The following is a 27209-nucleotide window of genomic DNA, read 5'->3' on the forward strand; positions in this document are numbered from 1 at the left end:
AATACACATCAAAAATACTACAAAATGTCAAAATGACATATAGGGAAATAAATTAAAACACTATGTTTATTTTTGAAGTAAAACTTTAATTTCAACATTCTAAAATGTTATTTTTCTTGCTTTTCCGTTAGCATAATCGATGACATTGGCGAAGTCTATTTCATAGTAATGTAGGTCTTAATCAATTTTAATTTAGAAAAACTCCTCTCACAACTAGCAACACTTACAGCAATTGTGAGGAAAATTCGCTGTAGTATTACAATATTTGGAAATGACTTCTCGAGACTGTATTTTACAATTAACTACAAAAGTTCAAAAAGGTTCAAAGTGCCGCCCCCTCCCTCTAGCTACTCCTCTGACTCAGGCTATAGTGAAGGCCTAGAGAATGATACAGAACGTTTTCTTATAGCCAGTGTACCAAAACCACAAAAACAAAACTTTTCTAGATCGCGTATCTACGTAATAATATATATCAAATTCTACTCATCACTAATGATAATAAAAATAATAATTTGTTCAATAATTAATGAAATAATTAACTTTTTTAATGTTAAAAACTTTTTCTGTTACATCTTCTTTGAGGAAATATTGTAAATGTAATTTTTTACTGTTCCTATTCAATTGTTACTATATAAAAAACAACCCAATATTCAACCCAACAGTAGCCACTGATTAGCGGTTAATTATCTGTTCTTATTGGACAAAAGCAATACAATACATATGTGTTAAGTAAAGATATTTCTTATTTGTTTATAATGTTTAAATTTCTGATTTTTTATTATAAAACGTCTGCATTAATTTTATCAAAATAAATTCGTTTATACATTTTAATCTGTTAATTAAAAATCTTAAATTTATCAAACACCTATTTATATTCCTTATACAAATTACTTATATTAACGTGCACGTGTTAACTTGCAGTTGGGGATTTTTAGACAATCGACCGTGAGATGCGGTGATTGATTTTATATGAGATGCCCATATATAGGGTAACGGATGGCAATGCTGAACCAATGAAGTTTAACTGAGGTTCGGCTGTTGCCGTTATCCTGGGTTAATGAGTTCGCTCTCTTAGGTTTTGCCTTAAGGGAGCACTTTGAGTCTCCGGGGAAAGTGTTTTCCGGCACGGCCCGCTGAGGGGTACTTGCCGGTGAATTATTTTCCTCGGAATATGAGTGGTTCTGCTCGGTAATCGAGTTTCACTGAGTAGAACCAACGCTGAGATTTGGACGGTCTTTCGCCCACGAATGAGTGGCCTAGAGATCGTCCGATATTTTTGAGATATCACCTTTACTTACACATTACGGTGATTGATTCATTCAATCCAATTCCCTTGGAGGGTAATGGATGGCAATTCTGTAGCCAATGAAGTTCTAACTGAGGCTCGGCTATTGCTGTTATCATCCTGCCATGAACAGAGCTTTAATAGCTCAATAACACCTTATTCCTACACTGTCCCCGTTACCTGTACAGATAACGGGGAAGATGAAAAGCCTTCTTGCTTCGCCCCTTTAAGCCAGTCCTTATAAGGACTAAAGAAGAATTACTAGAGAATCTTTTTTGGCTTTTGATGAGAACGGAAGTATTATTTTTGACTGAGCCTGATACATTGCATACAGGGTTTCTCAGTAATCTCACATTGCACTGGCGCTAACACAGTTTGATTCTTACTGTCTCTCCCTGTGCACGAAACGTGCAAGAGGTCAAATGGCCGGCAGGCCCCACTCGCAATGAGGACCAGTGGTGGATTTAAAGTTTTATAGGGAAGTAGGTTTCCAAACTGTGGCCAAGTGAGATACTGATACTGCTTTCCACAATTAGTAGATCGCAACAAGACTAAATTTTGCTAGTAGACCAATTCAGTCTACGGGACAATTTCTGCTGGCAGGAAATCGCCACTTTGATATGGAAAACATCAAAGAGCAGATCCAGATCCTTAATAAGGAGCAGTCCCCTAGAGGTACTGAAGCTCATAATAGGCCAGTTGGAATCTGACTGGCCGGGTTTTATAAAGCAGTACGTTCACTCTAATGATCAGAATGGAGAGGAGGAGGAAAATGAGATATCACAAGAACAAATCATTACTGCTCTGTCACCAAAATCCCCCTGTCAAAACAACTCTCAGGGAGAGCATTCTAACAAAAGTCGAAGAACTACCAGATGGATGAAGACTCACTAACACCAGATGTCCCGAGAAACACCAAAAGGTTTCACCTGTTATACTAAGGGACAAGGACCAATGGACCTCTGTCACATCAGCCCTTAGGGAACACAAAATCTCATATTCCTTGGCTAAAAACCAAGATGAAGGAGTCAAAATCCAGCCAGCCTCAGTCACTGACTACAGACAGCTGACAAGATTAATGGATAACAAAAGTCTTCCTTATCATACTTTTGCTTTACCCAGTGAAAAGAATCTCAAAGTAGTACTTCTCAGGGTAACCTCTGAAGAAATCACTGCTGACCTTATGAGTCGGGGCCTAACACCAGTAAAAGTGAGTAGGATGCTCAGGTCAGATAAACGGCCAATGCCACTGGTGCTCGTAGAAATTGACAAGGCACAGAAAGAGATATACGAACTGACTGCGATCTGTGGCCTCAGAATTTCTACTGAGCCACTAAGAAAAAAGTCGTCGGCTGGGCAGTGCCAAAGGTTTGGCCATGTCCAAAACTTTGCAAGGCAAATTACGGGTGTTTGAAATGCGGCGAGGGTCACCAGACCGTCATGTGTACCAAGCCAACATCCACACCAGCTAAATGCTCCAATTGTGGAGGACCTCACCCTGCCAACTACAAGGTATGCACACCCAAAGAACCAAGGGTCAGCAAAAACTACCCTTCCAACACATTTCAGCGATGCTCAAGACAGCCATACAGGTCGCACCTTGGTCCAAATTATCTGCAACTTGACAACTCAGGAAAGAAAGAAAATGCCCAAAACTTATACAGAGGCAACACGAACAAAGGTTGCTCCATCCCGTGATCAAATAAGCTCAAATCTAACATCAGTATTAACCGCCTCACTAGCTACCATGTTACAAGAATTCAGTATGACAAATCCTTCGCCATCCTCCACGAAAAGATTTCTACAAGATACCCACTCAATTCTGACAGCCCTCAATAATGAATAAAAGAAAATTCCATCCCAACTCTCTCATGATCCCTGCATTCCATGCAGGGATCATGAGAGAGTTGGGATGGAATTTTTGTTACTCAGTCCATTAGCAGATCACTATTAATAGACTGAGTAAGAAAATCCTAGAACTGCAAAGAGTTCACTCACAGACACAATCCTGACATAATATTAGTAAATGAAACACATCTCAGGCCAGCTAATAATCCCAAGTTACGGAACTATATTATGTACAAAACAGACAGACTCACCATCAGTGGAGGAGGAACAGCCCTATACATTAAAAATTACCTAAGCCACAATGTTTTGACCAATCCACAAACCAAGAACCCAGAGATAACAGGCATTGAAGTTCATACCAGCAATGCTGGCAGTATCAAATCTATGCTGTATATAATCCGCCCAGCATTCCATTACTGGTATCTGACTTGGACTCCATTCTTGACTCCACAGACACCATCATCATGGCTGGAGACTTTAATGACAAGCATACAGCTTGATTCAGCTCCACAATCAACGACAAAGGTCGAACTCTAAACCATTACTCAATACAAAATTCTATTGTTGTAGCCGGACCCACAGAGCCCACCCATCACAGCTCAGATGTACTTGACATAGTCATCCTCAAAAACATCAGATACCAATATCAGCTGGAAACATTAAATGAACTTTCGTCCGATCACAACCCTATTCTGCTTAAAGTCGGTATACACAAGAGCAATTCTCCCCTACCCACTCTTTCATATCTTGGGACAAGCCCTCCAGTATTTTCCCTCATCACATTGGCCCAGCCCCTGCTATTCACACTAAACAGGAAATAGAAGTTGCTGCAAACAACCTTACCAGTCAAATCAAAAAAGCAATAAAGTCAGTTACCCAAACTACAGTCTTTCAGCCTAGTGGTCGAATCCCAGAGGAAACCATGGATTTAATCAGACTGAAAAACAAAACCAAAAAGAGGTGCCATAAGACAAGAGCCCCGCAAGATAAAACAAATCTGAATAAATTAAACATACAAGTCCGTGAAGCTCTCTAAAAACATCGAAACCAAGACTGGGAATCCAAGATAACGAAACCGAACCCAGAGGACAACTCCATTTGGAAGTTCCTGAGAACCTTCCGCTCTAAAAGGCAACTTTTACCCCCAATTCAGACCAAGAAAGGAATATCCCATACTGACAAGGAAAAGGCAGAGGCTTTGGCAGACAGCTTGGAAACTCAGTGCAACCCCTATGAAAATTTGAACATCAATCTTGTCTACAAGATTTACCGCAGTGTCAGGCAGGCCATAACACAACAAAAAGATGACCTAGAACCTGTCACACCCACTTCTCCAACAGAAATTATAAATATCATAACCCACCTGAACAACAATAAGGCTCCAGGTTCAGATGGAATCACTAACAAAATAATCAAACTACTCCCCAGAAAAGCCATTGTACATCTAGTCAACATAATAAATGCCATCCTCAGACTCAAGTACTTTCCCTTAACATGGAAGATAGCGGATGTCACGCCAATCAAAAAGATTGGAAAAAATATCCAGCTCCCTGAAAGCTACAGACCTATCAGTTTCTTGTCCAGTCTTGGAAAGATCGCAGAAAAAGTAATCCTTACAAGACTTCAATCAGAAACGTATAAACTATGTATAATTCCTAATGAGCAGTTTGGATTTAGAAAAAACCACACCATCATTCAAGAGATTCACAGGCTGATCGAATTCATCTCTGAATGCTTCAACCGGAATCTCCGCACAGCTGCGGTCTTTATTTATAGATGCTGCGAAGGCTTTTAATAAGGTGTGGCATCAGGGTCTTCTCTACAAGCTCGTCACATTCAATATGCCTACAAATCTAGTTAAAATAATTCACTCATACCTCAAAGAGAGATTCAGGCAAGTCAAAATAAATGAAATTATGTCAATGGTCCTGGAGGGAGTGCCGCAGGGCTCACTCCTGGTCCTCTTGCTGTTTTCTATCTATATAGCTGATATCCTTCAAAACCTAAGCTCAACAATCACTGCATTACATGCAGATGATACTGCATTATTAGCAAGATCTCTCAGCCCCAAACTAGCCATCAAAAGACTCCAAAACAGTATTCACTTACTAGAGAAATGGTTGATGGACTTGAGGATCCAAACAAACCCACAGAAGAGTTCAGCCATACTGTTCACTACAAAGAAGCCTCAGATCAAAGAAGATATACATTTACTAGGAGTCAAGATCCCATGGCAGAATACAGTCAAAGATCTCGGCGTAATGCTCGATAAAAAACTACAATTCACCAGTCATATAAAACACATAAGTTCAAAGACATCCAAAGTAATTGCGCAGCTCTATCCCGTGATCAACAGAAAAAGTAAACTGGACACACAGAACAAACTACTCATATACAGGATGGTAATACGCCCAGTCATCACTTACGCATCTCCTGCATGGAGTCATACTTCGAACACAAATATTCAAAAGCTTCAGAGAATACAGAACAAATGTCTGAGAATGAGTTTGGATGCCCCATGGTTTATCAGAAACTCCCAGATTCACAGAGAAGTCAACATTCCCTATATCACATTCCTCCTTCACGACCTATAAAAATTCTTCATTAGGACAATTAATCATCCGAACCCACTGATCAAGCAAGCTTCAGACTACAATGAAGCAGATTTCTGCAAATACAAAAGACCCAAATCAATTCTATGCTCAGCTGAAACACAGCTAATCTCACTGCCCTTGCAGGGCGAGCTTAAAGCTCAATAATTCTCCACTCAAAAAAACTTTCCTTCTCAGTCAAAGGAGAATATGAAAAGCATTTATGCTTCACCCATCAAACCAGTATCGCTCTGCGAACTTGCAGTTGTAATGGAAATAAAATTTTGTTTCTGTGTATGTTTGATATTCCTTGGAATATTCAATTTGTTTAATTTCATCCTTTGAATTGCAATCGAAATATTTATAAGGACTCGTACATTTTTTACAACATACTGATACGAAGGACAGTTTGTGCAGGATTCGTTTTTATAGTGTTTAAGGGGGCTAACAGATCGATTTTTTCCGAAGAAATGGATTATTAAATGATATAATCAAGCAAAAAATGAAAACGTATTTGAAGAAAAATAAAGTATACAAAAATTTGAAAATATTTAAATTCAAGAATTATTTATGTATTAATCTAATTAATACATTAATAAATTAATAACCTTAAATTGTACTTGGTTTCTACTGCGCTTGTAAGTTTTGATAATTTGTGATCCGACGTCAAGAACTTTATTGGCAGACTAAAAGGGAAGGCGTACAATTTTTTTTTTTTTTTTTTGTTAACATAGAGAAAAACATGGTTTTCTTTATATATATAAATTATCTCACTTATGTTTTCACAATCTGGGAAGTCATATGCCAAAGAAAAAAAGAAAAAGAAATACGTCAGCTAAGCCTACTTTGGCAACCAGTTTAATCCAGGGGTAAAATATATTGTATGCGCCAGTTTTCTTTTAAGAGAGATAGCTGGAAAGTGTCTCTGGCTAAATTTAATCGATATTCGTTGAACAAAATTCGTGTAAGCAAATATAATAATAATTAAAAAAGTGGTAAACCAGATTTACATTGAGGACTTATCTCCTAGTATCCTTTTTCTTGTCACATTGGAGAAGGGGGGTACGAAATGGTGTGTGTTATGCAGGAAGTAAAATGAACTCTTAAAATACAAACTTCCCGAAAGAAAATAGAAAGAATAAAATGCTAAGAATAATATTAATAGAAGCTGTTTTACTTTTAATGTAGAGGAATGCTGTTGTTATGGGGGAGATGGGATTTGTAATGAATGACGGTAGTTGTCATCATCTTTTAACTTATCCCAAAAGTTTTTTTTTTGTTATTTGTTTCTTTCTTTTCTTCTTCTTTCTCTCATTGCTATTTAGACGTTTCTCGCCTTTGCAACGAAGAAGGAAGTAATGTGGGAAATCGGCGATTATTTGCTTAAGACGTTCGTGTGTCTGTTGTTATGAGCACCAGATGGCACGAAAATTCTTCAAAGTGGAGGGAGAAAAATTACAACTTCAAAAATACTTTTCATCTAAAAAAAAAACAAAAAAGACGACGAAAGAAGATGTATTTTTTTAAAAATTGATTTGTTTCTTTTCGTGCTGAATGTGGTATTTCACTTGTTTAGAACTCCAATGTGAACCAGCATCTGAAATGGATCGCATGCTACTCGCGATATCCTTTCCTTACACGCCATCTTTTTCCATAAACTATTTAAATCTTCGAATTGTTGTCGGTTGGTTGTATTATTTCAAATAGATTTTAACAAATATTCAATGAATAGACTGGAAAATTATTCGCATCAAAGAAATTAAATTTTAAACCTGTATTCTTGTTGTTGTTTTTATAATGCATAAAACATCAGTAGGTTAAATCATCGATAGCATAAAAATTAGGGATCCGAAATCGAATCGAACTGGAATTGATAATCCGATAAAATGGACATTTTTCTTGAACTAAATTCGAAAAAAAAAAAAAAACCTTGAAGTGATAATTTTGAAAAACCTACGCTGAAATTTGGACCAGAATTGAAATATGTAAACAAACAGAATCCAAATTTAAATAGATAAAAAAATATTACTTTAAACTGAATTAATACTATGATTACAACACGAAAAAAAAAAAAACTGGATCATCCTCCTCCTTCCCACTGAGGGTAAGATTAGTCACTGCTTCTCATGGCATCGTATTTCAAGCCATCAAAGAGTGGAATGTAATGCCGCATTTCTGGCATCACACTCGGGGATCACCCTCGCCCCAAAATCTCGGACTAATCAGCTAGTAAACAGACAATTGTCATTGCTGCCATAACGGTTCCCCATTCGGGTTCCGAACCTGGGACCTCACCATTTGAAGTTTGCCACTCTAACCAGCAAACCAATGCAGTGAGGTCGAAATGCGAGCGCTAAAATAGATCAATTCATAATAGGCATGAAATAATATATAAATACAGCACAATTTACAGAAATATGAAAAACTAGAACTGAAACCAATGCGTGTAACTAAAATTGACATTTATTTTAAAATCCTTGAACTTGAATCCAAGCTCAAACCGTTATTATTTTTTTTCCAGTTTCCCATGTCTGATAAACTGATTTTTTTAAAAAAAATTCCGCGTGTACATTGTGTTTGAAAAAGACCAGTACAAAAGATCTCCATTCTCAGAAATCATGCTAATTATTTATATAATTTTAATATCAGTATTTGTTTCTATATTTCTATCGAAACTAACACTAAATACTTTAGAACTTAAATGTTAAGAAGCGGGCCAAGTATTGAGGAAGCAGGAAGTTGAATGCAATTTCAAAAGGAAGGGGGCTACTTGACTAACATAATTGTTTTAATTGCTGAGAATGAATTGCAATTTGGGTGTAAAGTGAGGGATCAGGACCCGCACTTGCATTCCCCACATATCCTGTAACAAGTGTGCACAGTATTTAAAAGGGTGGTTAAAGGGTACACATTCTTCAATAATTTGCTATCCCAGTGGTATGGAGGGAACCTGCCATGCAAGTGTTTCACTTCTGTTTAACAAATATCTCCGACCTTTTTTTTTTATTACAAAATCGAAAATGTTATAAAATATCTAGTACCTTGCGATATTGCTTTGCGACGTCCTAAACAATTGAAGACATTGTGGGTAAAGATGACTTGACTTATATACCTGAGGTGCATCATCATATTCTGGTAAACTGGATTTACGTTTTCAGTTACCAGTTATGCAAGCACCCCTCATTTGATAACGCAGTCAGATTTGAATGATTTTGTGGGAGATATGATTCTTTCTAATACATATACTGCAGGGTTGGAACCTCCTCTAAAAGAGATGAAAAAAAGAGTCAACACAATTATGAATTATTCTTATTATTTTAATATGAGTGATGACAAAGTTTATTGACAATGTCAACTGTTAATGAAAACCTTGGGGAGAAAATGCGATCCTGAAGCTTAGGTTTAAAGGATTGCGTCTACACACACACATACACACAGGAAATATCTGTTTAATATGTATGAAGAAATCTTACGGGAGGATGGTTTTGCTTTTAAAATATATTAAGTACGATGGACACGGGAATATTTGCGATGACCTTAATATAGCCGCCCTTTCGATGGGAAGACAGCGGGCCTTGATGAAATATTTTTGCTGTTATGAGAATGAAAACTTAGACCATCATTTTGATGTTTGAAAATGCCAGTGAATGCCACGCGCGAGTTGAAATCCAAAGAGATTTTTTGGTCATCGTTCCTTGCCAAACTCCGTCGAAAAATTTCTTTAAGACGTTAAATAAATAAATTTATAAAATAGTAGTAACTACAATATTTTGTAGAAGACATGTTACAGGAATACAAAAGAATAGTACGCAATGTCTTTTTTTCCCCTTCCTGATTTAATTGCTGTCAATGACGAACGACTCCATTAATGCCTTTTAACCTGAATGGAGCAAAAGGCGCTCAGTCGAGTGGAACTCCAATATGCTTGCTGGTTGTTAATCAATCGAACAATTGATATGTGTAACTTTGGAAGTGCAGACTTCGGATAGTGCAATTTTCACTTCATAATCGAATTCATATGCACAATGAGACTTACCTTCGTTTCAAGACCACTAAAAATGGATCATTTGTCTCAGCGAATTAGCCAGTCAACATTTAATACCATTTATCAATATAACTGATATACAATTATCTTTAGGTTTCCGTTTGTGGGCATTTCGTTCTAAATATGACGAAAAACAAAATCTTCATTCTATACATCATAAGTTTTCTAACCTCTCAGTAATCATTCTGAACTCTGATTAACTCAGCACCCTCGAACCATTCTTGACGTAACTTAGTCTGTCCTCTTTTCTTCAAGGACACTGGTAGTGAAGTCAAAGTCAAGGCCAGCTTTCCATTTTTTTTTTTTCTTCTCCGCTATGATTGACCTCTTTTGAAAGCAGTTCACGGTCAACAGGAATATCAATTGGTTAATGACGTCATAATGAGAGTGGGCTGAAGACCTGCACTTGCTTCTTCATGGAGGGTGTGATGAGTTAGAAGAAAACCAGCTGTGAGAAATCCATCATTATTTACTTTTGTTAATATTCGACTGCAAAGATCGCTATTCAGACATACCCGGAGAGAGGGGGGGGGGATTAGTTACTCTAGGTCACGTAATCATTTAGGGGGAAGGAAATTATTAAGATGGTACTGTCCATAGTGAATTTTCCTTATTAAATCCCATTCTATACGTTCTAAATATAATAAAAATGCTACAGTATTGCTTTTTTTTTCTTTACAGAAGTAGAAAAAGCACGAGGTTAGTTTTACTTATTTATCACTAAAATGTGACTTGAACGAACGTACATTCGATAATGATATCAAATTGTCTTCTCTATGTTTTTTTTTTTTTTTTTTTTTTTTTTTTTTACGGGGTGGCTGAGAGCAAATGGAGTGTACAAGATCTGGGAGTAAAGGAGAATGTGAAACAACATTCATGCCATTCTGGCCAGCAATTAATGCACATATAAAGCAAAATGAGCAGGAGCATTGTCATGGTAAAAAAAAATTCTCCACTACGCTGGTTCGTACTTTGACTCTTATGAAGATGGTAGAATTTTTACTCCTTGAAATTCGTTTTTTTTTTAATTTATTTTAGTTTGAAAGATAGATAAACAGACCAGAAAAGTATGCTTAAAGCATGGACCTAATATACTGTCCTCATAGTGTTGCTTCGTCTATAAGTTCAACTAACCTAATCCAACTGCTTGAAAGTTATCATGTACATGATAACCTTAGAAATTCCCACATTTTCTTAAGGTTAGCTTTCCAATAACGGAAATTACAACTTTGAAATCGACATCAATGACCCAGCAGATTTTGCATTAACACTTTCATTGCAAAGCTGAAAATTGGAATTTCGTGTGGTGGCCAATTTTTTTTTATTTTTTTATTTAGTTAGCGACGCCAACTCGATAACGCGTGATCGGCCGACAGGTGAGAACTCGCATCACGCGATATCGCGTGATTGGCAATGAACGTGTTGGCTAAACCTAGCGGAGAAACTTGGTATCAACTGCAGTATCAACACTCACAAATAGTCATTTTTGACTTTCTGATCCAAACATTCGAGGTTGGATAATCGTTATGAGGACTTTTCAGTTGAAGATGAGTTAGTCGGTCTCGTGCAGAGGGGAAAAGGGTTTGACTCTGTCGGAAAATTTGATTTTTATTCTCACGTAAACATAACATGCAAACTGGCCAGAAAACACTCGTAATTAAAAATAAATATAACAACTTCGTGGGGGTTAATTGCAACACTCGAAAATTAAAGAATGCCGATTGATTTTACGCTAGTATTCGAGTAATACCGCACTAGAGCTGCCTCTGGGATTGTGTAGCGATAACCCAGACAATATTTGGCAATGCACACTTTATTGGGGGAAAGTTGGGAGCTTTGCCAGAAACTTAACTAATAAAAAAAATAAACGTCGGGGAAAATAATGGTCTTGAGCTGTTGTTCAGCTTCTAGAAGAGGGAATAAATTTGAATTCTTTTCTTCCAAAACTAGGGAACTGCAAAATGAAAGCATTCACGAAAGTGTCAAAAGAGAATTGCCAAATAATTCATTAGAATGTTCCCTGCAGCTGTAGAATTTCTGAAAGTCTCGACTTGATTATTGAGAACGGCTGAATTCCTTTAACCGGGAATTCTAAAGGTAATTTAATGTGAGTCTAAATTTTACCTTCTAGAGGTGACATCTTCAAGACATACACAGTAAGATTTTAAATCCCATCAAATGAAAAGATCTCCCGGATCTCCAAAATATTCTGACTTACAAGCATGTAGGAATAAAATCCAAAAGATATCTACTATTTTAATATTATTTGAAATTCTATGGCCCATAGAAATTAAGTTGGCGGAACAGAGCATCCAAGATGGTTCCTTATAACGTTCTATCATTCATTAATACCAAGTTCAATGTCCTGGCCTTTGCCGGAGATAAAGGGATGTGTTGTTATTCAAGTGTGACATTCATTCAGCCATGATTAGGGCTTGTTTCGTTTAGAAAGACCTCTCATCACTTAAGAAGGATCATTGTTTTGCACGAGAATATCCGTGCATCAAAGCATCTATAGAAATGTAAAATGCCCTGTCGGCCAGCCATTGGGCTTACGTACTGAGTAATCCAAGTTTTTTAAAAGGTAAATAAAAACACACTTTACATTCATAAAAACCCTGCTGGGAAAAATATCAATTCATATATAAAGTTCTTATCCTCAATATAATAATAATAATATTATTACCTGAAAAAAAAGTGACTTTTTTTCAACAATTTGTACGATAACTTATTCTTTTTATTAGTTATCTCGTTTACTATTTGGTTATTTATGTTTCCTGAATTTATAAAACGTTACAGTTTTAACTCAGTCAAGTAGCAGTCAGTTCGAATACTGAAAAAAATACAGCTGAATAGTTCTGTAATTCATTATTCAAGTAATCGAACTTAGTCGTGGTGGCATTCAATTATCATTTATTTTATTGGTATTGATCCTGATCAGACGAGGCATATACGGATATTATTTTTTTTTTATTTGACACCTCCAGGGAGTTCAAAGACTCATCGAAGGAGGGCACCTACTCTACAGTTCTGTCTCCACCACTTAACCTCATTCATCAACCACACCATTTACACCAACGCCATCTACTGTCCACCACTACCACTAGTATTTTAACAGACAATCACAAACATCCACGCCCACGGCGGGATTCAAACCCACAGCCTTTTGGTTGGAGAGCGGATGCGCTAACAACTCGGCCAACCAGGCCGGCAATAATAATAATAATATATTATTATTATTATTATTATTATTATTATTATTATTATTATTATTATTATTATCTGAGACCTCCAGGGAGTCAAGGACTCATCGAGGGAGGCTGTAAAATCACCCAAACCAGCTATCATACTTCCCTTAAATTCCATTATAACATCCATTCAAAAGTTTATAACCCTCTATCATATCGCCCCTCTTTCTCCGGTTAACGGTCTGCAATTCACATATTCACAATCTAAATCTCATAATCCGGATATAATCTTTGTAACTCTTCTTTTCACCCTTCCACAGCTCCTTTATCCCCTTGAACCCGGGAGATTCACTTCAACGAGGCATTTACGGATATTATTATTATTTTTTTTTTTATTTGACACCTCCAGGGAGTCCAAAGATTCATCGAGGTAGGTCACCTACTCTACAGCTTTCTGTCTCCACCACTCAACCTCATCCACCAACCCATATACGGTACTAACGTACTATAGGTTGACCAACCAACCTCCAGTATATGGGCCCAACATAAAAAAAAAAAAAAAAAAAAAAACAGCAATTATCCTCTGAGTTGTATTTGAAACTTTCTTTTCCTATGTGACCTTTGAACTTCAAACTCCTATCCACCAGTACGCCACGATCCCTGACCTCCTCAGTTTCTAGTAGCATAACCCCGCTAATATAATATGGCACTCGAACTCTAATCACGGCAAAGTGCATAACTTTACACTTACTAACATTCAACTGATGACCGGTTTCTTTTGCCCAAAATTTCCAGCCTATTCGAATCATTTTGTAATTGCTGAATCAGTACCATCCCTGATTGCCCTGCCTACCTTCGCATCATCGGCAAACAATTGCACATCTCTCGGTAAACCATTCCTAATGTCATTAATGTATAGATTGAACATTAATGGCCCAAGAACTGAACCCTGAGGTACACCACTGGTTAAATCTAGCAGATTCACACCCACTGTATACCACTTTCTGATATCTGTCCGTCATTCATCCCCTGATCCAAGTCAAGAGTTTATATGCCAAACCCATATTCTCCCGTTTATTCAACAGCCTTTCGTGTGGTATCCTATCAAATACCTTAGAAAAATCCAACATTATCATAGCATATCCATTCCCTTCATCGAACTCTGCCGTAACATTGCTATGAAAGAGCAAATTGCCAAAACATGACCTTCCTTTAGTAAATCTATGCTGTTCCTTGCAGAGTATAGCTTGCTTGTCTACCCATTTCTGTATGCGAGTTCTTACCAACTTCTCTAAAATCTTCACTGCCACACCCAGAGATACTAATAGGTCGGTAGTCAGACACATCAGTTTTTGCACCACCCTTGTGCAATGGAACTATATTACATTCCTTCCATTCCTGTGGTATCATTCCTGAGCTGAGACTCAAGTTATACAAACATTTGAAAGGCCTAGCCAATTCGTTTGATCATTCTTTTAGCAAGTGTGTGATATTCCACCTGTTCCTATTGAGAAATTCTTATCCAGGTTATGCAACAACAATTGAACTTCTAACTCTTCATCCAACGTAGCAGTAGCACTGTGCACCATGTTACATACACGTGGTTGATATATCTTTGCAAAGTGAGCACTCATTAATTGAACAATCTCATTAACTTCCGACACTCGTGTACCCTCTGCATTCAATAAAGTTATTCTTCCACATTCATTCATTCTTTTGCTTGCGACATAATGATAAAATTCTTTTGGATTGCCTTTAGCTTGCATGACCAATTTCTTTTCATACTCCGTTTTAGCTTTTCTCACAATACTCTTTACTTTTCTGGCCTGAGCTTTAAATATTTCATAACTCCTCTCACTCTTATTCTCACGATATTCTTTCAACATCATCTTCTTCTTGTAGATCTCTAGCTTAATAAGTCTGCACATCCATTTCACTCCCAACCTATTTATTCTTCGAACACTAGGGATAGATTGAGATACCGCCTCATTTAAGCACTTTTTCAAAGATTCCCACGCATTGCTGTCATCCCCCCCCCCCAAGTTACTGATACCATGGGAACAAAGATAGTATTCATTTCCTAAGTTGATCAAAATTTCCAGCTTTGTAATTCAGCACCTTTTTTAATCGGAGAAAGCACAGCATGATCACTGTTACCAGTCGGTGGTAAAATAGCCATATTATTGACAGAAATCCCTTCTGACGCTATGAGCAAATCCAACATTCTGTGACTTCGAGTTCCTTCTTTCAGATGCTGCTTGAGAAAGTTGTCTCGCAACAATTCAGTAAATTCCTCTTCTTTCTTATCATGAGATTTCTCTTCTACGCAATCAATGTTTGGAAAATTAAAGTCACCCATAATGATCATTCGCTTGGTATGAGAAATGCATCGCCAATTTAGCGCCATAAGGGGCTAAATTGGCGATGCATTTCTTCGTCCCCTACAACTGAGCCGCCAGGTCTGTAGCAACACCCCACCATATATTTCATTCTGTTAACCTCCACTTCACACCAGATAGACTCAAACTCATCGCTACATGGGATGAGTTTGAGTTATCTGATATCATTAGTAGCACTCCTCCTCCTCTCGTATCTCTTCTGTCATTCCTAAAAATAGTATGTCCGTTACACTCGATCCCACTTACCATATCTGATTCTGATAGCCAGGTTTCACTAATGCCAACAATCTTAGTCCACATCGTATTCAATAAAGCAACAAACTCAACCCCTTTGTTTCTGATGCTTCTGGCATTTGTGTATAGCCATAATAAATTACCACCTAGCCTATTCTTATAATCAGATATACAATCTATTTGGTCTTGTTCTAGAATGTTCTCTTTTCCCTCCCCAGACATACTTAAAAGGTCTGAACCCAAGGCATATATTTCAACCCTTTCCCACATACATAACCATGTTCGAAGGCATTCATATCTTTATCAGGTTTGCATGCCATAGCCATAACTTTCACACACATTCCTCTCTTGACGATCTAGTTTCCCTGCCTCTCTGCATTAGGTCTCATCCCAAGAAGTAATTTCTCCAGGCTTCTGATGCCAAATGAATTCAAGTGCAGGCCATCATTCTTATACAAGTCTTTTCTGCCATCAAACACACCCCACACATCTAAAAACTCGCATACATATCTTCTACACAGCCTGCGCGTGAAATCATTTGCTATCATTGCCCTGCTTCACTTGATACTGTCGTATCTGGATAGCAAACCTACAACTTTTACTCTCTTAAAAGAGAGTAAAAGTTGGTAGGTTTGCTACCCACCAAGGTAGCAAACCTACCAAGACTATCATTTCTTTTAATTTTTTTTTTTTAATTATTGGTTTTCAATTACGTTTGTCATATTCTTAATTTTTGCCCTCGGGAAACTAAATGTGGTGACACCCTTGACAAGCGCAAATTTTAAGATTGAGTCACCATACCATGTAGCCTCTTTTTTCTTATAGTTTAACCGACTTACCTTGTTGTTATTAATTTTATGAGTACCAAGTTCAGTACTTTCCTGCCTGTTCTTGTTCTAATCCTTTTTCTTATCCTGTCGAAGTTTAGTCCAACGTTTTTCTACCTTTTCCAATTCCCTGGTCGATTTTATAATAATTTCTTTTAATCGAGATATTTCTAATGTCAATTTTCCTCCTCACTGCAGAAATATTTTTGTTCTTCAGGACAAAGAATCTCCTCAGCAGCAACAACTTGAGCTTTAGACACTGCCTCGTTGTGATGAGTTTTCGACGCCATTCTTAAGAGTAGTAAAAAGTAATAATATTTCTGCAATTATGTTGTGATAAAATGCTGTAGTACAATAATTACACTAAAACTACAATACTATATTAAAAATACACAATTAAATCTAAGAAAGCACTTAATAAATCCACAAAAATCACCGATCTTTCAGCAGATTTCTAACAGCACATCTTTTCACCAGATAATGGTGATAATTAAATAAAAGACTCGAAAATTGTAAGTTACAGGAGATGTTGCATGCAAGGCGCTGTTGTAATAGCAAGTGTACTTCAAGGTTACCTTTTGTTATCAGATGCTTATTTTTGCCATCCTGGCGAAGCGGTAGCCACTTGACAAAGTCCCAAGAAAGGTTCTGACAGATGATGGAACGGGGATTTATACAAATGTGAATTAGCCTTTTCGGGTTTGTTCATATTAACGTGGAGCAGTAAGTTGCATACAAAATTTGAACATTTTAAATAAATAAACAAATTGGTAAAAATTGTTGCGCTCCACTTTCTACGTGAGGAGGAGCTCCATCTTGCACCAACTGTTGCGTTGATGTAAGATGTTGTAGGCGAGATAAACATCATCGAATAACTTCGTTTGTCATCTACTCTCAATCATTTCCTAATCACACACCTGGTTCACATTACCGTAATTTTCTCCTGCTCGCAGCGCCACATTTCCCTCTATCGGTCATTTTTGAACTATTTTTATTGTCAAAATCTCTTCCGTATGATCTGGTTAGGATACCCACCAAGACAACGTCGTATTATTCACATGTGTTGCATATCAGGCGTCGGTCTATCCAAGTACTGCAATCAAAGATCCACACCCCTATCCGTAGATACATCTCCGCCTCTAATCTTCATAGCTGAGATGATACAGACGGCAGGGAGGGGTTCCGTAGTCACTGTGAACTTATTTGGCCTTCGTTTAAGTTTCTTGACAATCTGGCATTTCCGTTAGCTAAGAATGTTGCCTATAACTCATTTCCGGCCACGCGCAGTCTTTTACCAGTGTCACAACTGATACATCACCGAGTATCATCCAAATGTTTCGTTATAAACATGTGGTGGTGATGGTGGGGGGGGGGGGTCTGTACTTCTGTGGACCCTCCCAACGAACGCTTTTGTAGCTCTACTCAAAAAAGCTAATACATAACTGATCCTGAAACTGTTTTAAAATTAATTTTTTTAAATTAAAAAAATATTTTTAACATTTAATTAATAGTTAAAATTTACAAAATGCAACAATTATGTTTAATTTTTCCGATATCTGGACTTTACAAACATTTATTATAATATCATACTCTTTTAAGCTGTTTCTATCTGAAAAATTCCCCACATAGCATCATTTTCTATGGAATTACAACATAATCAACATAAAAATGCAATAATCACATCCTAAAAATCCAGCGCCAGTAATAAAATAAATAAACTTATAATTTCCGTCATCTAGTAATCAAATAAGCTTCTAGTATTACAGTAATTACTGTGTTTGTAGAAGCTAAACGAAATAGATGCTGGTCCTATTGTTGCTGCGCACGCACATCGTTGAATACGTTTGAATAGTGTGCGCGCGCAGCAACAATGAATTCAACTCTCATAATTACAAGTTTTGAAGCCAGAAATCTAATTATAAATAATTATTCATTCAAATTGAATATTATTACTATTTTTTTTTTTAATTCAGGAGGGGAATGCTGCACCCCACTGTTCAAACAAGCCCCACTGAGTATGTCAAGCAGGACTGACAGGAAATAAAACCAGTTTGATACTTGACGAGATCACCTGATTGACGTAGTTTTTACCGTCATTGAAAGTACAGTATATTTTATTTTCTTTCTTTGTGAGCTTTGTCCGCCGTAAGACGTAATGGTAATCCTTTAAGGGTCTTCCCAGAACTGTTTCCTGGTCTTAAAGTAGAATAATACATTTATGTTTTTGTTATTGTTAGAGACATGACCACGTGATTTTTTTTTTAAATTAAATAATAGACTCATTTTGACCATCACATTTAATTTATGGTTGAGGTGACCCATGCCAGATGCATTACGCATTTTATTAAAGTGAACAATGGCTGTAAGTACGCACGCAGATATAGAAAAATAAATAAATACATAAAATAACAATGCACTAAAAATCTTCAGCGTTCATTACGTCACATTCTAGCAGACGAATCAACATAATTAAGTCAATAGTTGGAAATCGACTATTCTCCAATGAATAGCGCGCGCGATGGTCGCGTGAATAATTCACAATTATTATGAAATGAGCATTTTATGTTTATGTCTATTTCAGACTAAATTATTTTAATGAAAAAAAAAAAAAAAAAAAACATAACTGCCAGTAACTTAAAAATACAAAGCGCTTTTATAGAGCTCTATTTCCTCCTATGAATGAAGAGGATTGCTCCATCTCTGACGACAGGGAGGCTATGTCTATATTATATTCCCATCAGCGCTATTGTATCATTTGTCGCTATTTTCCTTGCTATAATTTGAATAGAGTTTTACGTAATCCCGTCCTCTTTCTGTCTCCGACAAGGAAATTCTAACACTATTATAAATTAAGAGAAAGTTTTACACTCACCATTGCGTCACAGCAGTCAGATAGATTACGATGGAGCAATAAACCTTCGTCAAAGATGGCCTCGTCGACACGTGAGATTAAAGCTGGATTTAAAAGGTCATCTGCTTTCACTTGCTCGATGTCATGAACCATTGTTGGGTTGGTTTGGTTTCTCCTTTAGATGTTCGCGCTTACAGACCGTTTCAGTTTGTGATCGTTGTCATAGCAACTTCCTCTTATCGAAAAACCAAATAACGCTAGGCACTAAGTATTGTTTGCCTGAAGCTATTTGCACCGGAAAAACAAAAGAATCATAAAAGAGGTGACTGGTTGGACGCGCGTGCTTACAGGGATGCCAGAGAAGAAGTTTGGGAGGAGGGGGACTACTGGTCATTTACAGATGACCATAATAGGTCAGTGGCTAATTCTTTATATCAAAAGAGAAGTTTGACGCAATGATTATTCCTCTTCAGTCTCCTTTAGTTTGCTCGTGCATTCTGTGCTCCTTCAAAGTACGTCTAGAAATGTGGGTTACATTTCTCCAACTTTCAGTTCTTCCTGGTCTTTTCCTCACGAACCAGGAAATCGGCATTTTTTTTTTTTTATTTGTTCAGAATATTGGGGTCAAGTAATGCTATTTGCAGGTGTACTCCTCGCCACGTTTCATTATGTGTTCCTCAATGGCACATTTAAAAAAAAAAAAAAATGCGAGGAATGTAGCATTCCATATGTGTGGACAAAAAGTTAAGGCATCCACTGGTTAATAACAAATTTTAAGAACGAAAAAAAAAAAAAGATAAAAGGAGAATGTATACAAAGATGTTCTCTTATATACATCACGTGCACATGATATAGATGTATTTTTTTCCCCAAAAAAATTTAAAAATTAATCCTACCTCGTATAATCAAATAATTTAAATAACGTAATTATGTTTGTAGAAGCTTTTTATTGACTTTAAAACAATGTCAGTCACTTCGCCTTAGTGAAACGAACGAACTATTTTATTATATAGATCATCTAATTGATATAACAATGTAGTTCTATGACGGATGAATGTGACATTGTTTCCATGGAAACAGTAAATTCCCTTTGCTACTAGGTGGAATTTTGTGTATATCGGGTTTTATTTCCTGTCAACCACGAAGCAGAATACATAATTTATGTAACTACTTTATCCGAAAATTATAGTTACTAAGGTCGGTCTGGATAGTTCAATAGTTCACATTGAACTACTTCTCGCGTGATATAGTTCGTAGTTCACAGAAATGAATCCTGTATTGGATTTATAACACCAATCTTCACTGTATAGCCTACAGCGCTTACCTCTACAGGATATTTCTGTTTTAAATTTTAGATGTAACTGTTCCACTATATTAACTGTTATTAACTGTTAAACAGTATTCAAATGTTAAACAGTTGCTAAGAACAATAATAGGCATAGCCACATAAAACAGATATGCTTACGTATGTAAGCATGTACGTATGTTTCATATGTGGCTCATTATGTAGCAGCTGTATTTTCCATATACAAATAGAGAAAAGGTGTTTTCATGTTATCATCAAATGCTGTGGATAACACAGAGTTTTATTAAATTTTCTCATTTAGTTGTAATCTATATTATAATTAACAAAAAATTCTATTCAATTTTAATTCTGTCTGTTTAGACTTATATACTGCAATTAAAATCGGATGCAGCAACCATTAGTTAGAACTGGAGTTATTACAGTTTATGACTGTAGAGTACTATAACTAGGCGTAGCGAGCTTGGAATTTGCGTTGAAGAAAGGATTAAAAATTAAGAAGGCTCAAGAATGTCTTAAGACACTGACAGGGAATATATCCTATTAATGCAATATTATTTGTTGTTTTTATTTAAATACTATTTAATATTAGAATAAAATATTTAATTAAAAATAATGCCGGCCTGGTTGGCCGAGTGGTTAAGCGTATCCATTCTTCAATTTCGAATCCTGTCGCGATTGTTTTCAGACGGGAGATGAACTTCATCGTCCGGTGTGAGACCACCTCCCTTATTGGAGGTCTGAAGTGGCTTGAAAAAGTACAGGGGTGTTTCCGGACAATATAAAAATGAAAAATAAAAATATAACCACACAGATATTACTGAAATTAATTTTAAAAAAAACTTTTTTTTCACATAAAGAAATAAATGAAACTATCTACGTGTTTTGATATTTTAATAAGTAATAAAGTCCATCTAGAGATTTAAAAAAAAAAAGATAAAAAAAGTCTTTCTGTGTTTTTTTTATCTTTCGTAAACTTGTCTAAATTTCCACATTTTTGTTTTCAAAGGTTTTGTAATACAGAAGGGTTATCCAGTCGACTCTAAGACTTCGTAAGTGTAGGCCAACGTTTTTAAGGTTAAAAGTTCTCGTTCAACCTGTATACACAAGTCGTACACACACACACACACACACACACACACACACACACACACACACACACACACACATCAGCGAACTGCATTTCATAACTGTTACAAGTGCGATGCATGGATTTGTAAAACTAGAAGTAAGCATATACAAGCAATTCCAGTCTAAAAAAAAAAGAAAATTAAAAAAAAAAAACTAATTGACACTCCCCATCAAAAGGATACCTTGAAACTGCTGGCGTCCTTGACGAGTTTCAACCCGGGACCTACTAATCAACCCCCACTGATGTGTGCTCTATATTACGTGTGAGAAAAAAAATTTAAATAAAACACGTGTAACCTCATTTCCATGGAAACCCTGAACTTAGATTCAAAACTTTCAACATTTCTCAATTAATTCGGAAATATTTTGTTCCCAAATTACAAAACTATTGGATGCCTAAAACATTTTTTCATAAGATAAAATAATTATTGGAGCGTCGAAAATATTTGACTAAAACCGAAATTAATTATTGCGATGTAATAGTCAAGAGTGAAAAAAAAAAAAAAACGGATTTTAGCATTGTTACGTGTCCAGTAGGAACCGTGATGAAATGTGGACGAATCTTTTAACGCTTACTTCGTCATCTTTCGCTTCCTGTGTAGGAGTAGACAGGAAATGCTATGAAAAATCAGCAAAGCACAAAGCGGAAATTTGTGAATATTTCTATTTTTACAGATTATAAAGATGTTTCAGGTTCTGACTAAATTGTGCATGAACAGGATTAAGGAAGGAAAAAAGGGTTTGAAATTTAAAATATTTAGAATAATAATATGAACAGTTAAAATGCCGGAATAAATTAGTTGCAGTTTGTTACGTTAACCACACTGAACTCACGCGATAATGATTAAAAAAATAATAATAAATAAATAAATAAATAAATATATATATATATATATATATATATATATATATATATATATATACACACTTTTTTCCCCTGCCTTTTTTATTCTCTACACAACAATGCTGTTTTATTTCCTACATTAAAAGCAAATTTATTTTTTACGTATTTTTTTTTTCTATTAATTTCCTTTCTCTGTTCTTGTTATTCCTTATATTAGGCAATAAGTTTTTAGCCTACTTCTTTGATTTCGACCTTGATAAATGCGTGACAATGCATTGTAATGTGTGATTTGAATTTGTCATAATGCTGTGTCACTTGTATGTACAAATATATATGGATTTCCTTACATACATAGGGCTTTGGTTCATCATTATGATTGCGTCTTTGCTATAATTTAACTAAGTGTTCATTTCTAACCAGAACTCAAATATATAAATCTATCACGAAATATATGTTCACATTTTTAATTTAAAAACTAATGTGTGACGTCATATTCTTATAATTGGATTACGTCACAATTATTATCTCCGTTATTATGCTGCATATACGCTATAGTGTAATACAAGTATTACTTTCTGGGGCATTATATTTTTAAGCACGCTGAGTTCTGTTCAAATCGCCCAAAACAAACAACAATAAAGTCTTATTATAGACACACGCACATTTGTCCGTCTATTGATCAGGTATTATTTGATTTGCCTGGATACAGTTGGCTTACTACTAAACGAGGTTCAGAATAAATTGAATCAACTATCTAATCGTTCGTTGAATTTACTTCCTGTTCCCATTCGTAATCTGCTATTTTCATTTTAAATGACTTGAGAAGCTGTTTTCAATATTCAAATTGAATGGGAAGAAAAAATATAATAAACAGACTGAAGAAAAAACATACGTGTTACATTGTTGTTGTTGTTATTATTATTATTATTATTATTATTATTATTATTATTAAGAGAAACCTTCAGGTAGTCAGAGACTCATCGAGGGAGGCAACACATTAATCGCACCAGCCTCCATATCTTCTGTTGAAGTCATTCTCACAACCTCCAAAGGCAAGCCATTCAAGTCACGCACCCCTCAATGAGAGAAAAATCTCTCATAGAGGGGTGCGTGACTTTCTTGATTGCGTTCATCCTCTTCCATAAAATGAAAAATCTCATCTGTAGGTATCATGTGTGACTTTTCAGAAGCGTAAGTCTCAATCATATCACCCCTCTTTCTTCTGTTTGCTAGTGTCTGCAGTCTACAGATTCTCAACCTGTCTCATAATCAGTATTCCACAATCCTGATATCTTTTAACACTTTCCTTTGTACTCTCTCCAATATATCAGAATAACAACGGAAACCAGGAGACCAGATCTGCGCATAATAGTCCAAGTGGGCTCTTATCAAGGCCTTATAAAGAGGGAAAATGACATCTTTATCTATACATTAAACGTTCGTTTCAGCATTGGAATAATCTTTTGAATATTTGCAATCTTTGCTACATGACCCCTGAACTTCAACTGCGTATATATTAGCACTCCACGATCCCTAGCCTCATCAGTTTCTTCTAGCCTAATCCCACCAATATAAGATGACACGGGATCTAATCACGACGAAGTGAACGACTTTACATTTACTGACATTGAACTGATATCCATTTTCCTATGCCCACAATTCCAGCCTATTCAAATCATCCTGCAAGTACTGCATATCAGTAGCATTCCTGATTACCAATAAATAGCTGCATGTCGCTTGTCAAATCCTTCCCAATGTCATTAACGTACAAATTGAATAACAGTGGTCCAAGAACAGATTCTTGTGGTATACTAGTGGTAGCCTTACATCCCCAGTATGCCACTTTTTTTTTATGTCAGTCAGCGATTCTCTTATCCACGCTAATAATTTTTAATCCAATCCCATATTCTCCAATTTATGTAACAGTTCTTCCACGCTACATTGTCAAAAGCCTTAGCAAAGTCCAAAACTATCATACGTGAGCATTTCTCGGGATGTCAGAAAAATTTAGGAATGCTTTTCCCACGTATTACAACAGGAAGTTTGTCGAAAAAAGAAAGCACCAAGAATGAGGTCCTGATGATTTATTTTCCTAGTTGTAATTCACCTACTTTAACTTAGAGTTAGACAACACTTGAACTAGTTTGTAAATCGTATACTTTTTCCTTATTCGCTTCTTATGTAATCTTTATCACACAGCCGATAGTGTGCTATGATTTAATATTTATTTTGACCTCATGGTTAAAGAACAAATATTTAAATAGTTTGAAAGAACTCTGCTAGTGGAATATTTACGAACAGTGACGCTACTGTAAATTCCATAAATTTTTATATTTTACAATAGGATAATATAAATATTTATTAGCTACCGTCTGTTTAAAAATCAAGATTTTTCCTTATTGGATCGAAAGTTTTAAAATGATCACGCAAAGCTAATTATAATCTCAGTTTACACACGAAGCCAGCTATTCTATTACAAGCAAACTTAAGCGCCATTGTTATAGTCATTGGATTGTTGAATGAAGTGCCAAACGCAATTAATATGTGTGTTTACATGAAAGTTCATAGTCTTGTATTAAGTTACAGCCAACAATGCCAAATGATATAGAATTGCAGTTGATGTTAGCGTTATGCGAGTATTAGTTCTAACAATTACAACTGTTTCCATGGCAATATTGTCACTTTCATGAACAATATAAAATAATTGGCGCGTTATTGTATGATGTTTATTTCACTTTTTTTCCCTTTCAGTATAGCATATTTTTTTGAATTTTATTTCATCTATTTCTTAAATAGTTCACATAATTTAAGTCCTCCTGTAAACAGATTAAATAATAAACTTGGAATTATCATTAATATGGAAGCCAATTCAAAGTCCTATCCTGTGCTTATTTGTATGTATACAAATAAGCATTCGCAGGCAGTTTTTCATCATATGGTTGACAGTAGTAAACAACATCTGCTTCGAAGAACACAAGAGGTACATCTACTACCATCTTTATGGCAAATCAGGACTGGCAGACCACGTTTTGGACACGCTTTTGAATAATGGAGAGGAATCATACAAAACGAGTCTTTAAATCCATGTTTATTTAACACAATTATGGACGAAATGATAAAAAAAAAATTTAAGAAACGGAGATAAAATTTGAATAAAAATCAAAAACCAATTTGATTGCATATGCAGACGATGTAGTATTACTTGCAGAAAATGAAGATATAATTGATTTTGGAGATTATCTTTTGAAACTCTTAACAGTAGTTTTAAACACACAAATATCAACAAAAAAAATCGACAACAATGATAATTACAAAAAAAAAAACAATCAGATGCAAATTGAAACAATGAAATTGAAAACTAACTTGCGGACATTTGTGCACAGTGAAAATATAACACAGCCTGAAAAATTGAAGTAAAAGAACAATCCCTGAAAACGTTAAGAAATAAAACAAAATTTGATAGAATAAACCAAATTTATGAAGAATGAATCACGTGTGGAATTTAATTAAAAAGGATAAAATAACTCATAAATAAATGGATAAAGAAAAGAAGAAAAAAATCAGAATGGATAAACATATTAATAGATTAGATTCAAAAAGAGTAGTTAAATTAGCACGTGAAACTGGAAACCAAATACGAAAAGACCAATTGGGGAGAAGAAAAAAATTCTACCAGTGACGTCACATGTTAAGTTAAAACTGACTGATAATAAGTCAATTTGTCACACTTCATCATAAACGCCAGACTCGCTTGGATTACAAGTAAAAGCTCTTTTTTTGTTTTTAGTTCAAACGAGATTTTCCTGCTCTCTTTACCCCCCTCGTTCCCACCCCTTTTCCCATGCTTGTAGATTCCAGGAAAAAACTGCCTTATGAATTTAGTCGAAATAGTTTTAAGTCCCTTTTAAACTCCGCGATGTTTTGAAGTGTTCGTAGAAAAATAGGGCAGTAGCATTACTAGGATTAAATTGCTTGCATTGGGTGGGTTGGTTAAAAGATACGTTATACTGAGACAAGTGAAGATCGATAGGACAAGGGATGGAGACAAAAAAGCAGACAGTTGATTCTAATCCCGAGATTACTTATGGTCGGTCGATATTTGCAGTTATTTTTAATACAGAAGTATGCCAAAACTAAACGCGCACACCCACAATAGGGATATGGTTGAAAAAAATATTTTTTCCCCATCCAATATTACCATATTCCTAAAATAAACAGGCCTGAACTAAGCAGTATATCCATCCCATTTTTTTTTTTTTTTTGTCAATCCTTCCCTACTGCAGGAGGAATAAGGATTAAGTAATTCGAAAATCCTACTACTGAGTCCATTCATTTAAGCCAGAAGCTATTAAATTATTTTCGTCAAAATATAAAATATTACCCATTTAAACTAGGAAAAGATAAACATGTGTGCACGGTAAATCGGAAGTATGACACTGCCTTTCTTACGAGTTGCCTCGGTATTCATCATTGTCCTCGAAAAGCGTGATCCTATTAGGGTCAGGAAGTTTAGATTCTCCAAAACTAAGTCGATCATAGGGATTTATGGAATTTGTTCTTCCTCCGGGTTCTCCGGTTTTTTACGTCGTCGAACGATTATTTATTTTGCGGTATCATTGCGTATGCTGCAGTATACTAGAATTGCAAAGTATTAGGACTCATA

The 27209-nt window shown here is 35.9% G+C and overlaps 1 protein-coding gene across 3 annotated transcripts in view; it reads right to left on the bottom strand.

Annotated features, from left to right (window-relative positions):
• The window catches only part of Baldspot (elongation of very long chain fatty acids protein baldspot), a 48906-nt gene that overhangs the window by 2537 nt on the left and 19160 nt on the right, over positions 1-27209 (bottom strand). Inside the window, exon 1 of one of the 3 annotated variants that reach the window (XM_090403784.1) lies at positions 8766-8939. The exons of the other annotated variants lie outside the window; for them this stretch is intronic. The gene's annotated coding sequence lies outside the window, so the exon portion shown is untranslated. Of the gene's footprint in view, positions 1-8765; positions 8940-27209 lie in introns of those variants that run through there. 3 annotated transcript variants of the gene reach the window in all.

Source organism: Typopeltis vanoorti, chromosome 14, assembly GCF_054136105.1.
Source record: "Typopeltis vanoorti isolate ZY-2024b chromosome 14, IOZ_Tvanoo_1.0, whole genome shotgun sequence".
Taxonomy (NCBI): domain Eukaryota; kingdom Metazoa; phylum Arthropoda; class Arachnida; order Uropygi; family Thelyphonidae; genus Typopeltis; species Typopeltis vanoorti.